This window comes from Lactuca sativa, chromosome 4 (assembly GCF_002870075.4).
Source record: "Lactuca sativa cultivar Salinas chromosome 4, Lsat_Salinas_v11, whole genome shotgun sequence".
Lineage (NCBI taxonomy): Eukaryota > Viridiplantae > Streptophyta > Magnoliopsida > Asterales > Asteraceae > Lactuca > Lactuca sativa.
The window spans coordinates 4751776-4773358 of record NC_056626.2 but is presented as its reverse complement, the minus strand read 5'-3'; positions in this window follow the sequence as shown (position 1 = coordinate 4773358).

Below are 21583 nucleotides of genomic sequence, written 5' to 3'. Positions count from 1 at the left end.
CCGATATACCCTGGTTATCAAGAACTTCCAAAGAACTCCTTACTTTAGGTGAGTAAACAATTATTAAGTAGGAAGTCAGATTTAGAAATGGGTGCATATGTTGTGTCCCAGGCCGGATATATTTCACTCGCGCAGAGGGGACAACATACGGATAAGTAGGATAGAGGGATTGGGAGGTAGAATGTTGCATATGTTGTGTCCCAGGTCGGATCTTCTGATCACGCAGAGGGGACATCATATGACTAACAGATAAAGATAGTTTCATAGATAAGAAGTTGTGTAGAAATAAAGTTGTATATGTTTCATTCTAGGTCGGATCTTCCGATCACGCAAAGGAGGCAACATATGACTGACAGATAGAAAGCAAGAAAATAATTTCCTACAGACCTACTTTATCAGAACCCCCCAGTCGCCCTATCAGAACCAGAATTAAGGACATAAGTCCATACATCAAGGAAAAGTTGAACCACTGTTCTAGATGCGTATTAATTTAGTGTATCTTGTGGGTTCCCGTGTTTATCTCACTGCTCAATCTACTCGAACGTCGTATGGTCAGTCCAAACAATCCTAACTAAATCCACACTGTCAAATCCTTCGTGCCTACCAGCACATGGAACACAGAGTCTAGATAATTCGGATTCAGTCCTTTACACATGTTTTAGACTGCCCGTTATCACATTCTTGATATCACTTCCCTTTTGAGCAAGTGATAACGGGCAATGTGAATCTGCGTAACGTACCTAAGTTGAATTGTCAATGCTCTGTGCTCGATGCGCTGGTAGGCACGAAAGATTTTAAATGGAATTGACTAGGAGGAGTTAAAACTTAAGGAATTGAAGGACTTGACTAACATTGACCTAGTTAGATCCGTTTAGCCTGACAATACGACGCTCGGATAGGTTGAGCAGGGAGATATACACGGGAATCTATTGGTCACACTAAAGAACCCGTATCTAGAACTGTGGATTCACTTTTCCTCGATGTTTGGATTCTATCCTTAATTTCAGTTTTGATGGGGTGACCGGGGAATTCCGATAAACTAGGTCTGTAGAAGGTTATTTTCTTTCTTTTTTCTGTTAGTCATATGTTGCCTCCTCTGTGTGATCGAGAGATCCGACCTGGACTATAACATATGCAGTTCTATCTCTCTGCATCTTCTCTCTATGCAATTCTTTCTATCTGTTAGCCATATACTGTCTCCTTATTGCGTGACTCAAAATCCGACCTGGTACACAGTATATGCACCATTCTCTTCTTAATCCCTCTAAAAACTTCAGTTAGCCATATGTTTCATCCTTTGCGTGATTGGAAGAGATCTGACCTGGATGTACAACATATGCATTCTAAATCTATCTTCTCTCTTAATAATTGTCTGCTCACCCGGTGTAAGGAGTATTTTGGAAGTCCTTGATGGCTGGAGCATATCAGGAAGCGGGAAACACGTTCGAGTACAATTAAAATTGAACACATACAGATTGTCTGTAGATCTCGCTGCTCAATTTAGGTGGACAACAATATCCCTGGTCGTCGTCAGCTAAATGGTCCCTAGGAAATATATCTAAGAATATAGGATCAAAATGTCTTTTCATTATTAGTCTGTTCAAAATTGTCACAAATTTTTCATGTTTAAGTGGACCACAATACTGACGATCGATCAGACATAGACAATTTAATTCTGGTACGTTACGCAAATTCAGATTACCCGTTATTACTTGATAATATCACTTCCCAACACATTACCTACTAACGAAAAACTATAAGAAAATGAAAAATTGTCTTTGAAAAGAATCAGTTTAAGATAAACTCAGGAGTATAGAGAAGAAAACGCAAACCGTAATTCACCGATTGAATTTACATCTAGAAGGTCTGAGAACAGCATGCATAATCTCAGAACAAATCCCAAAATTCTTCATGTCATTAAGCACTAACCCCATGTGTGATCCCTTCCATTCTTCCTTTCCCACAAAGGACACATGCTCTCAAACAAAGTTCTGAATGTTGTACATTTGAGAGATGCCTCCTATCAAGTGCCTGGAACAGCCACTATCAACAAACCAAAGTCTGATGATATGCCTCCATTGCTGCTCCGACACAGAGCGGGATCAGTTGGTCTTTGGAATCCAGTCCATTTTGAAACTGGGTTGACCTTTGTCATCAATGCACGATACTCTCTCCCATGACATATCCTGCTTATCACTAACAAAAGATGTAGAAATATTAGAATCATTAATTGATTTGGGAGATTGAACCTTTGGTACCCATTTGTAGTCGGGTTTAACCCATTTCTTGTTGGATCGAATGGGTGCCTCGACACTTGCTTTTGATCTTGATGTCGGCCGTTGAGATGACTTTGACTTAACCGGTCTTTGTTTCACTGGAGCATCTCTTGGATTGGGCTTCTTGGACGACATTTCCTTCTTGCCCTTGGGATTCGGATTCTTGGCCTTCTGTGCATTCTAGTCACCATGGTCTGAACGTGACCTTGAGGGGTTTCTTTTGAAGTATCTCCCACTTGGCGCGTTTTGCCATCCCTATGCGTAGTAGGGAATATATGTGCGATTAGGACAATTTCTGGCAATGTGTCCAGGTGTTCCACAGTGAAAACATGTCTTTTTCTTCAATGGGAAGTTGTCTCTTCCTGCCCCTGGTGGCGTATCCATGCCTTGTCTCTTATTGATCCTACATGCACACTTGCAACAAGCACTCTGTTGAGCTGGAATTGGAGGCATGTATTTCTCAATGGCAGGTTTGTTAGGAGTAACCGAATTCGAAGCAACAGATTTTGAGTTCAAGGAGTCATTGGTTTGTTCCGTAGTGTTCTCCTTGTTCTCATCTTCTGCTACTTTACCTACACATGAAGTAGAAACATTAGTATTTTCAACCTGAATACCTCCTGACACAAATCCAGCTAGTTTGCCATATTGAAGATGTGCCTCCCTGACAATTTCTTCTTGTGGCATAGGGATGGATTTGTAGTTATGATTAAAAGGTCGAGGAACACTATCATACCCTAGACCCTTGTTTTGATTATCTTTGAATTTTAATTGGGTTTCAAATAAGGACTCGACTATTTGACTTGATGCAGTATAATTTTTGAAACTAACATCTGTTTTTTCACACTTAATTTTCAAAGTGTCAAGTTCTTTAGTTACAGCGGCAAGTTGTCTCTTAATATAGTCATAATTTTCACACTTGTTGCTATACTCTTCCTGAAGCTTCCTAAAGTCTTTGGTTTTTGCTTCTAATTCAGCCTTCAGGGGTTTCTGTCATTTCCTAAGTTGATATCCTTCGTATTTTAGGTCCTCGACTTCCCTTTTTAGCAAATCATTATATTCACGAAGAATTTTAATTGTATCTTCACAAGATGGAGTACATGAAACTTCATTGGCCGGGATGTTTGTGGAACTCATTGTTTTTCCATATTTCAAAGCATCAAGCTCTTCAATTACAACAGCAAGACTAAGATGATTGAGATCTTTTGTCTTCTTGATGACAGCTACGTTCATATCCCACGATTTCAGAAGTGAATCCAGTAGCTTTTTGTTTATCTCAGATTTGGTCAAGAAGATCCCAGCTATATTCATCTCAGTAGTGAGTGTGGTAAATCGTTGCAGTTGAGCTTCCAGGGTTTCTCCGGGAATGTAGTTGAACATGTTGAACTTTTGTCTTAACATCTCCTGACGATTCTCTTTCATGTCTTTAATTCCCTTGTTGACCTCAAAAGCCATCAAAAACACAACTCGAAGCTAAAATAAAACTTAAACGTCAAACTAAAATTTAAAAATGCCCTTTGACTATAAACCTCAAAAGTCAACCTTAAAAGTCAAATTTAAGAAGTCAAACTCAAAATTCAAACTTGAAAAATCAAACTTAAAAGTCAAACCGAAAAGCTAATTTGGAAATTTAAAAATTAAACAAAAAAGTCAAAGTTTAAAGTCAATGGTCAAACCTGAAAGTCAAAGTCAAAATTTTTGAAGACAAAAGTCAAAAATAAAGGTCAAAAATTAAAAACTATTATTTATTTATTTATTTTATTATTGTTATTATTATTATTATTTATTTATTTATTTATTTATTTATTTTTTATTATATTTTGGATGAAAGAGGAATTTAAAAATAAAAGAAATTGAGTTTTTGGGTTAAAAGTGTAAAAAATACGAAACTGGAACCGAGAGAAGAACGCCTTTTGAATTATAAAACGAAGGGATTTATCATCCAGCTAGGTAGAGGAGTTGGTTAAGGCACTCGGTTGATGAATCAGAGGTCCCGAGTTCGAACCCCGGCACCCCCAATTCCTTTCCTATTTTTGTCGAATAAGGCGTGTGCGAGGTGCGAGGCGAAGATGCAATGCGAGGACGAGGTCGGAACTTCGGACCCTATGTGACGCTGACCGCAAATCGAGGACCGCAAACTAAGCCATACACGCTACTGGACCGCAAACTCGGACCATGAACTCCGGGTCGTAAACTCCGAGGCCATAAACTCCGAAGCCCTAGCCGCCGCCGAGAAACCCTAGCCGCAAACTGTTTACGGTCGAGAACCCTTCAATGGCCGTAAACCCTTCAAAAACGACGTTTTTCACCATTTTTGCTCCAAAACTCGATCTAGAACTCGTTTTTATGAAAAACGCGAAGAACAAACCCCCCTTATTTTGCCACGATCTATCCAAAAACGCAACAATCTTTCAAAAATAAGCTAAAAATAAGCTCCAGATCTGACAAAATTTATTGATACAATCCAAGCTCTGATACCAATTGTAAGTCCCCAAAATGCCTGTGTACCAATTGTAATAAATCCACAATGATATGGTTTATATTTAATTAAATTAAAAATGTAATTTATAAAATTAAACCACCTAGTATTTTAAAAATGTAAAATACACCCTTATACTATGTATAACATTAAAAGTCTAATATTATATATGTATAAATTAAATGCTAGTCTTACCGTTAGTAGGCCTCATTCATGAAGCCGGTCTATAAAGGGGGTATAAGGTTATGGCCTATAAAATGGTCGTTTAATGGGTGTCCACTCTCACCCACCGCTTCCTTGATTGGTGGAGGGTCGTTAGCCGAACGGGTAGGATAGGGCAAATCCTTTCCATTAAAAGTATAATGAAGTATAAAGTAACTAAATGTTTTTACAAAATTCCCAATCTTAGTTACTTTAGGCAAAAGTGAATTGATGCAATTCCATGAAATTACACTTTGTGCCCTTGCGAAGACGTTAGTGGAGCGCGTGTGGTTAACCGGCACACTAAATGGTTCTAAGCAAAGGTAGCAAAGGGTGACTCAATGTTTGTCATAGTTCGGTGGAGCGTGTGTGGTTAACCAACACATCGAATAGGTGACTGTAACATTGGGGGCACCATGTAAGTTTGCATGGTTATTCACACCCTGTTTTGTGATCCTCGGCATCCCAGTCACAAATCAAGGGGCATATCGAGATTTAAACATGCCATTGAAAAGTTCAATGAATCTAAAAAGATCTAGGAATTTTCAATAGATTTAAAACTTAAATTTCTTTTTGTTTTTTCATGGTGGAAATTGGTAAATCGTCATTACCTACCTTCAAATATTCTGCAACTAGATTACGACATCCCTCTTCTAGGTTGTAGAGTATTGTGTTGGATCCTAGCCTCGATGTTTCATTTGGGTGTCACATCAAGGATTCTAATCAACTTAACTTGAATTTCTCCCATTTTGTAGATGTCAAAGTATGATAACTATGGTCTTCCCAAATCCCATGGAACAAGCTTTCCACATGAAGATGATATTCCACGATTCGATCGAGGAACATGGGATCATGCTTAACTTCCTCCACCTCCTCCAATTTTTCTTCCTACCCCACAAGTTCAAAGGCTTGAAAAGTACAAGCTCACTCAAGCCCTATTGGAAATTAAGCACAAAGATGGGAAACCTGTGTGTGCACACGTCTTAGAGATGAAGTCACACATTGATAGGTTAAGGAAGTTGGGTGTCGAGATTTTAGGTGAGTTGGCTGTTGACTGGGTTCTTCAGTTGCTTCCTGAATCATATAGTGAGTTCGTTAGAGAGTACTATATGATGGATCACGACGTGACCCTCATTGATCTCACCTATTTTCTTATAGCTGCTGAATCAGTAATGATTTGGCGTGCTGGTCAAGCAAATTTGTATGGTGAATCAAACTCCTGAACTGTAGTCTATGATTGTTCAATGTGTTGTGCCAAAGGAGTCCATTTGCTTTTATTGCCAAGATAAGGGGCATTGGAGACGAAGCTGCCCTAACTACCTGAGAGATCTAAGAGATGGGAGAGTCAAGACGTATGGATCTACTTCAGTTAAAATCCATTAACTAACTCTTTTAAGTTCCTATTCTAGATTCTTAATACATGATGTAATAAGATTACATTTTGATGTTTTATAGGATCGAAGAAAAGAGAGGAAGCTTAAGGGAAGAAGTGAGCTGAATCTAATCGTGAAGAAATGGATTTCAATCGCATTACTTGAAGATTAGAATCTTGAGCTACTACTTGGAGTTAGAATAGATTGCTATGAAATATGTATTAACATAGTTTTCAATTGAATTGCAAGGACAAATTTTTCCGCAATAAAATAAATTTTGATTTTATATTATTTATTTATCCTTACAATGGCGTGTATGAAAAATTGATGTTTGTAAGTTTCTATTATTAGCAATAATGGATTTGATTCTTAGTTATGTTAATTGTGGAAAGGTCAAGAATTTACCAAATAGGGAGAGTTTTTCATCGCCCAAGTTTCAATTGGATAGAGACTTGGAATCATGCAACTTGGTTGCATGATGAATGAGAAATTTTATATTTGGAAATTAGACTAATTCGTTGACAAAATGTCAAGTGAAGGACTAGGAGATCGAGTACACATAGTTGTGTGTTGATCAAGTCCACCACAAGAGTAACAAAATATATTCGTCATGATTTACTAAGGTTAAGTAAATATGATTATAATTATAAGATTAATTGTAATTTTGAGTTGATTAAAAGAGTTTAAATCAATAGCAGAACGAATAAGAAGAATCAAGTAGGCAGAAAGATAAAAGTTTCTTTATTCTAAGAAGAAGGAAAGTACTTTTATTATGTTTTATGATAGGTCTTAATGATTAAGAACCATATCTCAATTAATCCTCTAAGTGAGTCTCAGTGCGATTGTATGTTTGAGAAGAGGAATCAAGAATTGAAGAAATGGTTAATCAAAAAGTCAATCATACTTCGTTCCAAAACAAGTCTTAGAGTCAAGATTGTGACATTGAGTGACAAGTCTTAAGAAGGTTTATAAAATTCATAAAATGTGGAAAGTTGTGATGTCTTGGATAAGACAAAGACCAATTAGGACCAATTTTGTGAAGTGTTTTATCTTGATAAAAGCTACACTAACTCTTGAATATTTGTTTGTTGAGAAATGTTTATTGACAAGAGAATCTTATATGTCAAGGAGTCAGTGGGAGTCTTAATGGTCTTGAAATTCAAGAACTAATCAAGAATAAACCTTATCGATAATCACTAGCACACGACTTGAGGTTCACAACCTATCGTGTTGACACTATCTTGTTTCTGTGCCGTTCCAATTGAGTTAATTATGCATGTGAGTTCTATGAGTTCTCATTTGAACGCATAAAAGGCAAGCACCTTGATCAATGAAAAGTACATTAATAGGAAAGGATAAGCTGCTTAACTACTTGGAAGACATGGTGGGCACTCGTGTTACCATAAGGCAAGAAATCAAGATTGAGAAAGTTCGGTCCAAATGAGTTTGGATTTGTTGCAAACTTTGGTTTTGACAAATTCGCATGGATAGGAACACATACACCATTAAAATCTAAGTGTCATAAGATTCCCTCCTTCATGAAAATGATTGTGAGGAAATGCTTTCACCAAGAGAGATTTTAAGAAGATAGTGATTGTAAAAAATTGTATTCTCGAATTCGATTATGGTTATGGTATCCCTTTCCATGATTCGAATTGTGAGATTTGGCAATTAGTCTGAATTGTTTAGACACACATATGAGCTATCTAAGGCAAAGGTGTATAAGTTTGAGAAGCTTAGATAAAGGATTATCAAAGCATTAGGTATTAGAAATATGAACTTATGAAATTCAATAGGTATTGTTTTCTGGAAGTTAAGTTGTTTTCTGAATACATGTCAAAGCTAGTGGGAGCATAAGTGTTATGCTTATATGATAAGAATCATCATGATAGTGGGAGCATAAATGTTATGCTTGTATGATTATTATGGTAAGTATTGCAAGTTAGCAATATTAATTATAGAAAACAAGAGTTATACTTTGCAAAGTCGTAAGGGTTGAAAAGTTGTTTTGCTATAATTAAGGGAGAGAATATTATGCTTCATTTCAAATCTAAAGGCTTAGGTTGTGGAATGTTAACAAATTTAGTCAAGGATACATAGTGCGTTCTCAAAATTTCGATTATGATTATGGCATCCCTCTTCATAATTCGAATTATAAGAACGTGACACATAAGATATTATAGCAGAAGATTGATAAAGTATTGTATCTTTATGTAAGACATTATACATCATGTCCCATACGCTTTGGGTATAGGATCAATTGCAAATGCTATAATATTTGACCATTCTAAAATTTTCCAAATGTCTAGCGCATTAAGAGGGAAAAAGGACAAGAATCGGTTTTGACTAAGATAGTTAAACAACTATCAAAGGACGATCCAAAGCTCGTTGAGGATTGGTCGCTTGTGAGTAGTTGGAAGTATGGTATTGGATGGAACATATCGACATTATTATGAATAAATAAGATTCTATTAAGAATGAGTTGTCATATGGCAAATATGGAAATGTTTCCATATTGGGAGTTGGATATTGAGAATCTATGTCTAGATTAGAAACTTTTATGCAAGATGGGTGTTCAAAGGAATGTACTTTGAGTGAGAGACATCATATCTATATAATTGTTTCTGATAGAGATTGACCAAGTCTTGATGATTTTGAGCTGTGACTTTACAAAAGAATCATTGCATAAAAATGTTAGAATCTAGCATAAGTAACAAGAATTTGATATTCTTATACTTATGATAAGGATTGGGAGTTGTGAAATGAGTATGATTGGAAATGTGTTCACTTGATCTATTTCACAAAGTAAGGACCGTAGGTAAACATTGTGTGCATGCTGAGAGCACGGGACAAGTGTAGTAATAATTCAAGTAATAAGTTAATTAACCGAAACAACAAATAATGAGTAATCAATATGGTGATAAATAAAAGGTGTTTTATTTATACTCAAAGTTTTGGGACCATATAGGATTAGTATTATTCTTGTGTTTCACTTTGCATGTTTTGACTTCCTGAATAATTAATTATTTCAGAATAATCAAATTATTCGAATGGTCCACAGTCGTTCATATGTTGGAAGTAGGTATGAATGAAGACTGTCATGAATTGGTTTGTAGATTGTCCAAAGTGTATTAGACATAACAAATGTTTGCTGCAACGTTCGTGAGTGCTTATGAATATGATTTGAGCATTGGATTAAACCCACGCTCACAAGAATCACTTCATGGATTTTATCACGAGTGATTGGTGAGACGATAACATCCTATATTCTTGAAACCGAGATGTGTGAGTTTTATCTTGCGAGTCGGTTACACATTGATAATATGTAAACGCACCAGTAACTTGGTGTTATAAAACATATTGTTGTGTGTGATTTGGTAAGTGAGTGCAAGCAAGCATTGAATCAAAGTTTATCCGTTCCTTTTATCCAAAGTAGGATGAAAGCGATATCTGTGGGCCCGTCAATGATTTAGTGATGGCACATAAGCGCTTGGCTAAGCCGAGACTAATTTGATGTATTCAATTATAGTCTATTGTCAGTCGTCAGAAATCGGAAATCAGGAAACAGAACATAGACTGAGATAATGATCAAAATCCATGTCTCAAGTCTCTACGATATCAAGAATGGAGGAATATATGATCCCTTATCTAAAGGACACGCTTCTGATAAGATCAGAGTTGACAGTGGCTTTTGAAAGCTACGATTGTAGATTAGGATATGAAGTCATACGCAGAATAGTTATTAGACTTATCCAAGTGGGAGACTGTTGGATTAGTGTCTAAGTCCATAACTATTTTGGTATGTACTTGACCCGATTATGCATGGTCCTTTTGGGTTGCCTTCACACTGGTGACTAGACAGGATGATTGTTGAGGAGAGAGGCTGGTTTATTGTTAAGAATAATAAATTAGGGTATAAATATGATTTGTTAATATATTATATGAATAATATATTAACTTGGAATCATATTATTAATTATTATTTAATCAAAAATTAATTTAGAATTAATTTTAGGATTAAAGGAGCTGACTGAAAGGGCAAGGGCTATTTTGTAATTATTCAATAGTTGAGGCTTTGGGCCATTGGATCACCTTTATTAAGGCTTGAACGAAAATCCTAGAAGGATCTAGGAGTTTTCGTCCAAGGGCTTAAGGAAAGGAGTCCATGGACTTGCTTAGGCCCTAAGCTAAGGGATTAGGGTTTACACCTTGAAACCCTAGTTAGCCTTAAGTATAAATAGCACCCTAAGGCACTAAGATTTCGTCCAAGCCTTGGGAAACTCTAAAAGGGACGAAATCTAGGGCAAGATACCCTTCTCTCCTCTCTCCCATATTCATCCTTTCACCTAGTGTGTTTGTGAGCCATTAGAGGTACTACACTTGTGGTACTTGCTTTCAAGAGCTAAGGAAATTCAAGGAATTAGTTGTTATTACTATATAGCAACAAAAAGGTATGTATTCTATGTTTCTATGTGGATTTCAAAAATAGTACTTGCATGCCAGGTTTCTTTTTGTATTCATAAAAGTTGTATAACTAATAGTGAAAACATAGATCCAACTCTAGGGTTGCATGCACACATAGGATTGTTTGTATAAAACCCATCACACTCACCTCCCTACCAGGCACATACAAGTATCATAAAGACAACAAGTATAACTAAACATGCATTCCTTCCTCGGGTACCACCTAACATCGAACCATAGTTTGGAAACATACATAATAATCTTCCTCAGGCCTCGCTCGGCATTAGACCGAAATCCGGAAACACATAAACTACATCGGGCTAACCCCAACATCGGATCTAAATCTGGCATACACTAACATACATAAATGGGCCGACATTTGTGCCTTCGACCCATTCCTACTGGAGAAAACTCACCTCACAAGCTGACCGCACAATCCCGCGAATAAACCTCTTGCTCCTAGCTGGCAGATCCTTGAACTGCTGATCACTCGACTCGCCGAGCTAACATTTCCAATATAATACTTAGTTAAGAACTGATAAGCCTTCCTAGGGTCAGATGACCATTTTACCCCTGGCCAAAGTAAAAGTCAATGCTTGGTCATGTCAAAGTCAACACCGCGAGTTGAGTCACCTTGTCGAGTTATCCTCCTGACTCACCGAGTTCCTTTGCTACTCATAGTTGTGGCAGAACGAGTCAACTCGTCGAGTCCTGCCATGTACAAAATTCGGGACCTCACAACTCAACTCGTAGAGTCCCTCTCTGGATTCGGCGAGTCCCTCTGCCTGTTTGGGCCATCTTAATAATTAAGCCCCTATTCTTTAGATCAAGGCTCCACACTTCTTCTACATACAGAAAATGCCTTTTCAAGGGTAAAGTTTCCAACTTTACCCGCTACTAGTCATTCTTAATAGGTTTATCTAAAACCCTAGTTCATTGGGACCTAGAACTTGGTCTTTAAGCCATCAATACACCAAACAAAAGCTTAGAACCACATATCTAAACCCTTAACAGTGCTTGGACACGTAAAGGTCCCACATTTCTCTTCATGCATGGCCTTTTAGGGCTAAAAAGGCCAAAATGACACTATGGCTTTCATAGGGGCTCCAATGGCATAAAGTTTCACCTTTATGCCACATTATCCCTTCAAGGTCTTAGATCTGGAAGAATACCCACTTGGGTCGACCATTCTCCAACAGCTACCATTCTTCGACCAAAAACCCTTATAAAAGAGAATGGAAGAGATCTAATGAACTAATTGCCAAGATAGAAACTTGATTACCAGAAAATGTAGCCAATGAAATATAGTTTCTAGATCTACTCTCTTCCTCTTGATCCCTCTATCTTCTTCTTCTTCCACAAGCTTCAAAAGTACACAAAGATCACTCAAAATGGCTCACGCTCTCAAATAAAGCTCTAGGGTTTCGTGGATTAGGGTTTGGGACTTGGAGGCTGTAAATGAGGCCATAAGATGGGGATTAAGTGGCTTAAATAGGGTGCAAAACCCAAAAATTAAGGTTTCCCAAACCCATACCAACTTGTCAAGTTGGTCCTCCCCAACTCGTCAAGTAGGTTCTCCAACCCGCGTTCCAAAGTCATTCCTACTCGTCGAGTTATCCCCCATGGACTTAATGGGTAGACTTTAAAAATGTATATTATCTTTCCTCAATTAGCCTTCTAGTTTCCGGGTGTTACACATGTTGCTCAAATATAAGATGAAAAAGGACAAACATGAACCATGTCGGTGTGACACGAACCGTGTTTCAAACGTAGTCCTTTTTTATGATGATATGAAACAACTCGGTTATGTCTTCATGTTTTCTTCCATGGCATGACCGTTCCATCTTCTCTTCATGCTCCAATGCTCTAAGCCCCAAGCTCTAAGTTCTAAGTTCCAAGCTCGCCTCCATAGCTCTAATGCTCCAAACTCCATAATGCCTACAAAATTAATCAAAAATAGTGAAGTACCAAGCATTCCGGATGAAACATGCAAGTTCCCAAATAATTAACTAAATTCAAGAATTATGAAGTAAAATACAATGAAAAGATAGAAGTAGATGTGAAAAATAGGTGCATAAAATGCACCTATCAAACCTGCCAAAGCTTAGACATTTCTTGTCCTCAAGAAAGAACAAAATGAAGAATAACCCTAGAGAAGACGACAGGTGAATAAAAGGAAACTAAGAAAAATAGAATGGAAAGAACCTATAAGGCACTAAGACCGAATGCGTGCAAGGAAAAACATTAGAAATAACATATGTACAAAAAGGAAACAAAACTAACAAAAAAATAAGATTAACGAAGCTTAAAAAATAATAAATAGATAAATAAAAATAAAATAAAAAATTTGTTTTTTGTTTTTTTGTTTTTTTTTTGTTTTTATATATGATCCAAACTTCATAATTTCACTTTTTTTTTCAATCACCAGGGATATGAAAATCAAGTACCAATTATCCAAACACAACATATTTTCCATTTATTGTTCTCACTTCAAGAAAGTCTCAACAGAGTCAAACCTTGGACTTTGACCTTTAAAGGACAATCATGGGCCTAGAGTTCAAAATGAGACGATTGTGAGATTTCATGTGAAATTCACCGATTTAGTGTTTTTTTTTTGTTGGGGTGCAAAGTTCTCCTTGGATGTTTTAGTTGGCTTACCCTCTTCAGATGTGTAATGGGTTGAGCTTTTCCTATAAAGAGGAAGTGAGATGCTCCCATTTATGTAACATGAGGATTTAGTCTAGTGAGAGAAATATTGCATAACCCACTTTGTAATATTCTTTCTAGACTAATGAGAGCTTAAGCCGATTTATTTACTTCATGTGTTCTTCAATATTATTTGATTCGCATGATCATAACAATTCCGCATTTGTCAGCATTCATGGGATCTTACATGTGGTATTAGAGCGGGTTCTTGAAAGTTTAACAAATTTTCAAGAAATTGATCCAAGATGACAATCTGATTGGTGAATTTTACATCAATCTTCAATGTTGTAAGTATTCTGTTTTTGAGAGTGTTCTTATTCTAGAAATTGAATTTTATTCTTTGTTTTGATTCAAATTCTATTTTCCCTCTCTAGAGTTCTTATGAAATTTGTTTTCTCTCTCTAGAAGTTCATTTAGATTCATATTCTCTCTGTAGAACTCATTTTTAGATTCATTTTTTCTCTCTTTCTTCGAATATCAATTTCAAGTTGAAGATTTAATGGATTCTACTGATTTGTTGTTATCCTCCATTAAAGCACTTGGATTAAAAGTTAAAAATCGGATTTATAATGTTGATAAGCGACATCATTGGGATCTTTTTGGTGAACCTTATTTGAAGAATGCTACTCTGTAAGTCCCAAAACACTTAGATCAATATGATATCAATCAAACTATCTAAAGTATGCAGAAAATAAATCAGATAGTGATTCAAGAACACACAAATAACTCTTAATGCACCTGATTTATTAGATGAAATCGTCTGGTACACCAAGATCTCTTTAATATCCGAATACAATGAAAAATCGACAACCGGAACTCCTAAACGGCTGAAGACTATTTATACAACCTAGTACAAAGCCTTAATAGGTCCAACCCCATGTTGACCGAAATCAGTAGATGATTTTGGTCCCCATAACCGAAAACATCATAAGCCTACTAATAAACATTCCTAAGCCCAACATAAACCATTTAAATATGACCCAAGAATCTCCCCATTGGTTTATTGCTGGCCGAATTTACGGATTCTCCAGAAGATGAACATCAGAATTGGCCAACACTCCTACCCATAGCCTCTTATTAGTGATTGTCGCTATCATGCCGGTGAAAGCCTTTGCAGCAGCTTTAAACATTTCATTTTCCACCATAAGCTGATGTTTGGATAAAGTATGAATGTCACGATCGCCAAATTTCAACAAATCCCTAGGATCAACAATACGAATTTGATCCTTTTTCATCTTGATTACGACAGTTGCTATAGCCTCATCATACAACCAATATAGTAAAGCATTCAAAGAACCATCGGGTACACGCTGAGTGATAGGGATCTTTTTTGCTTTATTTGTAGGCGGCCACATAACATTCACCATAGTCTTGTTGGTGTGGGGATCAATGAAACCCTTGGACTTTTTAACGAACGACGATGCTATTGTCAAGCCTTCAAAGTTTTGCTTTGCTTTGTCTTATAGAAAACTTTTAAACGCCCATGCCATGGGTTCATTTGTTGGATTGTGGAACGGTGCGTGGACCAGCTCTGCAAGATCAACTTTTGTCCAAGACACAAACTCAATCTTCTTCGCAGAGTACTCAATGTTTTCGCTCTTTCGCTTTACAATCCACATCTTCTTACCCGCTTCATATCCCCACATACCAATTCCAAAACGATCACCATATCTTTCATCAAATTTTCTCTTTCCAATTTCTTTGATAAACATTTGTGGGTGATCACTAGGTGCATTCTGATAAGAGTTTTTCATCAGAAGCGTTTTGTCTTTCTTCAGCTTATGAACTTTCCTCTGCTTCTCCCTTCTTTCTTCAGTAGTGACAGGGCTAAAAGACAGAAATTGATCAAGGTTAGAATATGGAGCAGGACTAACCACGAACCTTTCAGATGTCTCTAAAGCTTTTCCATCATCAAAACCCGAAGTCTTGAACTCATCACCAAACTTTCCAATTAATTTGTATTTGAGATCAAAATAGAAAACTATTAGCACGCCAAGATTGGCTTGAAGGTCTGAGATCTGCTTATTCTTTGGAGAATTTTCCTTTTCAAGCTCAGAAACTCTCACATCCAACCTGGCAATCAGCAAGTCCTTCTCAATGGATTCCTGCTTCAAAATTACTATCTCTTTTTTAAGCTCAGAAATGGTTTGTTGAGAGTCTTCATCACCTCCTTGCCCTGAACCAACATATATTCCATTTCCTTTTGTCTGAGGAATAGAGACTTGCAAAGCAAGTAGCTCGGCTAGCTTGATAGATGTATAATCGTGCTCTGGAGGTGGTGGGGCAGAAGAGTTTCCCGAGGCTAAAGCTCCCTGAGATGCTTCTCATGCTGCTCTCGAGTCTTGGAATACACCAAGATATCATCTATATGCACAATAACCGAGCGATCGAGCATCGGTCTGCATACCCGGTTCATCGGGTCCATACACACTGCTGGCGCGTTGGTGAGCCTAAACGGCATCCCCACGAACTCGTAATGACCATAACGAGTCCGAAACACGGTCTTATCCACGTCTTCCTCTCTCACCCAGACCTGGTGATATCCTGATCTCAAATCAATCTTGGAAAACCAAGATGCACTCTGCAGCTGATCGAAAAGATCATCTATCCTCGGGAGCGGATAACGGTTCTTCACCGTTAACTTGTTCAGCTCCCTATAGTCAATGCACATCGTGTGCGAACCGTCCTTCTTCCTGACGAAAAGGATCGGTGCTCCCCAGGGTAAACTACTCGGACAAATAAACTGCTTACCCATCAGCTCCTACAATTGAGATGATAGCTCCTACATCTCAGGCGGTGCCAATATAGGGGCCGCACATGGCACTAGTTCAATCCTGAACTCCACCTGCCTCCTCGGAGGCACTCCGGGTAACTCCTCCGGAAACACATCAGCAAACTCCCTCACCACCGGAACCTCAGAAACTGAGAGCTGCTCTCTAACCCGTGTATCTACCACATACGCCAAATAACCGGCACAACCGTGCTGAATATACTGTCGAGCCCTGGCTGCCGAACAAAACCCAAAGCGGGCAAATAATTTACTAAAAACGTACCTAATCACAGGTACAATCCATAAGCATAACACAATTATAATAACTGAGACATAGAATAGAAACGTACCAACAACCACATCCGATGCTGCCTTGGCCTCCTCAACCGTGAGCTGGAAGGCGCGACCCTGGGCCTTCGGAGGCTCCACCTTGACTGGCCTCCCATCTCCAATCCTCATAGTAGCTGGCGCGGAACCCTACGCCGGCTTGGCGGCGAGCTACGGACAGTTGGTCTTCACATGACCAACATGATGACAATGGTAACAAATCCTCATATTTGCGGGAAGGGCGTACTGACAGCAGTCCCTGGCATAGTGCCCCTCCTTGCCACATTTGTGGCACCCACCTCCTGCTCTACAAACTTCCGAATGAACCCTGCCACACTTTCCACAAGTGCGGCTCTGCTGACCCCCAGACCGTGTATCAGCGGTCTTAGACTACTTAGGCGCCGGCTGAGACTGTGCCGGTGCCTGACGTTGCTCCTTCAGCTGCAGCTCTATCTCCAACTCACGCTGCCTCGCGGCTTCCTGTAGATCCAGGAGGGTATCACAACGCTGTGTAGCCACAAACTGCCGTATATCTGTCTTGAGCATACTCAGATAACGAGTCATCTGAGACTGATATGATGCACACTCTGGGCAAAACATATCCCTCTCAGTGAACATCTAGGTAATCTCCATCACAGACTCCCCATCCCGCCTCAATGTCAAAAACTCCTGAGCAAGCCGCTCCCGTTCCAAGCGCGGAACGTAGCGAGTGCAAAACATATCTCGGAACTGCTCCCAAGTAATAGCAGCCCACTGATCATCAAAATTTGAACCTGTCATCAATCTCCACCAGTCCTTTGCCCCGAGCCTAAGCAGGTTCAGAGCATACCTGACCTTCTGGTCGGCAGGACATGAGCACGTGAAGAAATAGCCCTCCACGTCAGACAACCACCGCATAGCTCTGATCGCATCCTGAGTACCATCAAATGTCGGGGGCTTCGTATTATCAAATTCCGGTACTAGAAAGCCCTGTTGGCTCCTCCTCCAACCCCTGCCGCAGTTACAGCCGAAGTGGCTGCAGCGGCAGCTGTCTCTGCTAGAGCTGCATATCGCTCATCAAAGTACTCAGGCATCGTGGTCTTAATCGACCCAAACATCTATGGCAGCTGCGCTCAGAACGCAACAACAATCTCTTCGTGCATGATCTCCCGGATCCTGGCATCCAACTCCTCGGTCCCTATCTGTACCATGGGCTCAGGTGCTACCGGCACCTCCAACCCTCCGTCTCCCGACCCCGATCCTGATCCTGATCCGGACCCAGAAGCAACACGTCTCGTCACCACCATACTGAATATATACACAAGTCATCAGATAAATAACATAATGTCGGGAGGCCATAACCCACAAACCCTAGGGGTTGTGATTTCCTTGCTATGCGTATGGGTCATGTGCTTTCAGTAGTACGGGCCCATACTACCTTCCACACCTACCCATATTTGTCTCAAGTTTCACCACAACGTCCTAGCAATATCATCAACATCGAAAATGCGCTCAACCCTCGCAGTTGGCTGTAATTTTTCGATAAGGGCTTCCATCTGTTTAGGCGTTGGATCGTTTGTTTCCTTGAAAATGTTAATTTCCTTCTCTGTCTCAGCTGGAGAAATCACAACCTCATTGACTGGCTCCTTCGATGGTTCAAAAATATGAACATCTTATATATATATATATATATATATATATATATATATATATATATATATATATATATATATATATATATATATGAGAGTAATTTTCTAATGTTATTTTAGAGTTTTACAATTTTAAACACTAACAAAATTAACAAAAACGTTGGATTAGATCGATCATTATACGATCCTACATAATAGCCTACGATCATAGGTTAGATATTGCTACAATATATATTATATTGAGATCCAAATTATTTTTTGCTTGTAGGATCGTACGATCTCATTACTAATGTATCAATTTTAACAACATTGATATTATGTTTAGATTTAAGAGAATAATTGTTCATTAAAGTAGTCTTCATTACAACACCTTCATTTACATTGTCTTACATATTTGGGAAATAGTAAATGAAATTGTTGTTTTTCATGTAAACAAAATGAATATTTGTGTGTTTGTAAGTGGGCATGTGGTTGTGGACATTGATCAAATCATCAAACTAATGTATTTTTATATAAGTATGGCAATGCAAAATTGAAAGTACACATAAAACGATGAATATTATTAAATATAATAAACTTAATAAAAACGGATATGTCTTAACTTATAAATGTAAAAGTGATTCATACATAATTTTCATTAAACATAATGGTTTTTTGGCTCAACATATAAACTATTTGGAGAATAAGGGGCAAATACCATGCCAATTGATATGACATCCACCACGAACAACATCACCTATTTTAAAGAAGAATTGCGCGTAATAACAAATACAAGCTATATGTTGTTTGAATGCATTACAACATTTTTCGGTTGGTGGTATATTAGGCTGTTCTAATGCATGAATGTCGCAATCATCAATATCATGAATGTCGCAATCTATGGATTGTGAATATATTTTCCCCGATAATAAAATGAACATGACCATGATAGAAACTAGAAGACCGAAAGACTTCATGGTTAACAATTCAAATAAATGAGTTTTAGAGATATAAAGCAAAGATGCATATGAGTTTATGAATGTTTATATGAGGTATTTATAGATGCTCAATGACATAAAAGAAAAAAATGAAGTTTTTTTTTATAACATAAATTACCTTATTTAACATGTATTTAACCAATGAATTGATGGCACATGTAATACATATACGTTTTAGTTGAGAAAGGTAAATCTATAGGACGTTATGCAATCATTAATTAGGCTTATTGATTGCTTTTAAACGTTTATAATTATGTTTTAATTAAATTAATCAAGAAATATGGCCTTTTAAGACAAAAGTATATGCAAAGTTTTATACCGATATACCACATATTTAAACAATAACTAAAGAGATATAATATCTTTTGTATGAAAATTATTAATTAAATATTACAACATCAATGTTTTATTGTCACTCGAATATTTTTTTTCCCTCTAAATTAGGTTTCCACTGTTCCACATTATCAAATGCAACCTAAGGGGTTGCAGGGTGTGCAACCAAAAAGTTTTACTCTAAGTTACATCCTCAGCCTCCGTGCTTAACAATCTATCACAACTCCTAATTTTTTTACCACATCATTTTTTTCAAAATTAAATATTTAGCCCCTCAACTTCTATAAAATCGCATTCACTATTTTCACTAATATAATTTAGTTTTTAGTTTTTCTTTATGACAATTTATATAGAAAATATATATTTAGAGACCAATTTTACCTTCCACAAAAAGTCTTCAAAGTTTATGGACCGATTTGTACACTATTATACACAAATTGTGATATCGTTAAAAAAACATTGTATCTTAACCATATTTCTATCTAAATCCCTATTGTATAAACTAGTCTATCAATATCCTATTTAGTGAGAACGAAAATTTTGTCTTACCATGATGTTCAATTCAGAAAATATTATCACTCTCATCACCACAGTTACATTCACTCATATTATACCTTAAACTAAAAGTCATTATCCATTTAGTTTGATTATATTATTTGAGTAAAAGTCATTATCCATTTAGTTTGATTATATTATTTGATTATGTTATGTAACAATAATTTCCATCTATCATAAGAAATCAAGAAACTAACCACATTTAACCTCACCTTAATGTAGAATCACAATCTAGAATAGAATAAGAGAGTTTTTTTAATATATGTAAAATTTGATGTTGGAACTTTTAGATGTCATTATCCGTTATCTATGCATTTGAAATTTTCTCCTAATTAGATGATTATCAATTAAATTACAATAAACAAGCAACTTGCTTTATGAAAACATCCCATGACCGGGGTAGATCCATCTTGGAGCTTGATGTAGCTCAGGACACCCCTTAAAAAATTTCCAATACAATATTTTGTTTTCGAAAAATTTCGTTTATGTTACAGTGATCGAGCCTAAGGTGTCTTCTTCCTTATTAAAACCCTAGCCGACCTTACTCCTTTTTTCAGTCTTTTTATCTCAGGTTTGGTAGCTAAGAGGGAGGAAGAAGCCATGGAAATCGTCTACAGGAAGGTTACTAAAGATAAGGGTTAAAATACTTTCAAATATTCAAGCATGTTTAAATCGGGAAAAAGGACATGGATACGCATCTGCCTCATCGATACTCAATACATTCCATTTTTTATACAATTGACCCCTCGTGTTTAAACATATATACGAATCCATCCTTAAGCTAGTTTATCTAATTAAAATAGTTTTTGGGAATTACTATTAACCCCTTCACACACACATACACACACACACACACACACACACACATATATATATATATATATATATATATATATATATATATATATATATATATATATATATATATATATATAATGTTTATTCAAAGAATAATGATTTATTTTTATTATTACTATAAATATTATTATTATTATTATTATTATTATTATTATTATTATTATTATTATTATTATTATTATTATTATTATTATCTTTTAAAACAATTAAATGAATTACTTACCGGAATCGAAACGGATCTTACAGATATTTATAATCACTCTTTGCTCCATGATGACAATTTTTCAATTTGAAGGTAATTGCGGACCTCTCTCTTTTGTTGATGGAAACTAGGAAGCACCTCTCATTTCATTTGGTTTATAGATTATTAAAACTAACTTTGTTTTTCCCGTCGTAATCGCAACAGTTGAACAATGTTTTTCTGCAATATAGAATTTTTACTAATCACAATGATCCTATTTGAAAGAAAAGCATATACATATTTAGAAAGTTGTCAAAGACTATATAAACTAATATCAACTTTGTTGGAATTTTTTCACTTTTGGGAAATGAACAGGAGGATATGCTGATTTTCAACCAAAGGCGGTAACGAGGATTTTAGAAATTAAGTTCACTTAGGATAGGGTGGATTCATAC